Source organism: Mirounga leonina, unplaced genomic scaffold (assembly GCF_011800145.1).
Source record: "Mirounga leonina isolate KUSES-001 unplaced genomic scaffold, KU_Mleo_1.0 Mir_101595, whole genome shotgun sequence".
NCBI lineage: Eukaryota > Metazoa > Chordata > Mammalia > Carnivora > Phocidae > Mirounga > Mirounga leonina.
In genome coordinates this window covers 5,681,272-5,683,404 of record NW_023270158.1, presented here as the reverse complement: position 1 = coordinate 5,683,404, position 2,133 = coordinate 5,681,272, and positions in this window count along the sequence as shown.

The following is a 2,133-nucleotide window of genomic DNA, read 5'->3' as shown; positions in this document are numbered from 1 at the left end:
GCAGCCTCCCAATCTCCGCCCCGGAGGAGCCGAGAACTTGGGGCCCCGCTCCTCAGTGAGCCCCCAGAGAAAAGCAGTCAATCACTCCCGTCTCCCCGGTCTCTGGCCGCACTCCGTGCTCACCCGGCCTGTGACCGAGCGTTTCTATCTCTGGCACCCGACCCCGTGTGGAGTCTCCAAACCCAGCAGATTCCTGCGGTGCGCTCCCACACCGCTCCTCCCGGGGGAGGAAGGTGAATCTCCCCGGATCTGCCGCTTGTTGGGTCCCTGCTGGAGGAGCAGTGGCCCGACTGTGCCGTGGATCACGGTTTATGGCAACCCCGAGCTGAGAATCCGCTCCTCAGCTCCGTCTCTGCAGCTGGCTTCCCTGCTCCGATACCTGGGAGCTCTGCCACACTCAGGCACCCCCGGTCTTTCTGTGACCGCGAGGGTCCTGGATGAAAGACCTAAATGTGATACAGGAATCAATCAAAATCCTAGAGGAGAACACAGGCGGCAACCTCTTTGACCTCAGGTGCAGCAACTTCTTCCTAGAAACATCGCCAAAAGCAAGGGAAACAAGGGTAAAAATCAACTATTGGGACTTCATCAAGATAAAAAGCTTTTGCACAGCAAGGGAAACAGTCAACAAAACCAAAAGACAACTGACAGAATGGGAGAAGATATTTACAAATGACATATCAGATGAAGGGCTAGTATCCAAAATCTATAAAGAACTTAACAAACTCAACACCCAAAGAACAAATGATCCAGTCAAGAAATGGGCAGAAGACATGAACAGACATTTTTCCAAACAAGACATCCAAATGGCCAACAGACACATGAAAAAGTTCTCAACATCACTCAGCATCAGGGAAATACAAATAAAAACCTCGATGAGATACCACCTCACACCAGTCAGAATGGCTAAAACTTAAAAAAGTCAGAACTGGGTGTTATACGCAAACAATGAATCATGGAACACTACATCAAAAACTCATGGTGTAATGTATGGTGATTAACAGAACATAATAAAAAAAAGGTCAGGAAACAACAGATGTTGGTGAGGATGCAGAGAAAGGGGAACCCTCCTACACTGTTGGTGGGAATGCAAGCTGGTGCAGCCACTCTGGAAAACAGTATGGAGGGTCTTCAAAAACTTGAAAATATAGGGGTGCCTGAGTGGCTCAGTCGTTAAGCGTCTGCCTTCGGCTCAGGTCATGATCCCGGGGTCCTGGGATCGAGCCCCGCATAGGGCTCTCTGCTCAGCAGGAAGCCTGCTTTCCCTCTCCCACTCCCCCTGCTTGTGTTCCTTCTCTCACTGTCTCTCTCTCTGTCAAATAAATAAATAAAATCTTAAAAAAAAAAAAGTCAAAAATAGAGCTACCATATGACCCAGCAATTGCACTACTGGGTATTTACCCCAAAGATACAAATGTAGTGATCTGAAGGGGCACCTGCACCCCAGTGTTTATAGAAGCAATGTCCACAATAGCCGAACTATGGCAAGAGCCAAGATGTCCATCAATAGATGAATGGATAAAGAAGATGTGGTATACACACACACACACACACACACACACACACACACACACTGGAATATTATGCAGCCATCAAAAAATGAAATCTTGCCATTTGCAACAACGTGGATGGAACTAGAAAGTATTACGCTAAGCGAAATAAATCAATCAGAGAAAGACAATTATCATATGATCTCACTGATATGAGGAATTTGAGAAACAAGGCAGAGGATCATAGGGGAAGGGAGGGAAAAATGAAACAAGACAAACCAGAGAGGGAGACAAACCATAAGAGACTCTTAATCTCAGGAAACAAACTGAGGGTTGCTGGAGTGGTGGGGAGTGGGACTGATGGGGTGGCTGGATGGTGAACATTGGGGAGGGTATGTGCTATGGTGAGCACTGAATTGTGTAAGACTGATGAATTGCAGACCTGTACCCCTGAAACAAATAATACATTATATGTTAATAAAAAAAAAAGCATACTCAGCATTCAGTAGCAGATTTGGCTTTGTAAAGAAAAAGAAAATAAATGGAAAGGCAAATAATAACCTATTTCTGTTTGGCTTGTTTTGTGTTATGTGTACTTGTGTGTTATTCATATACACACCAAGAGCTATGTGACCTTGTGCAA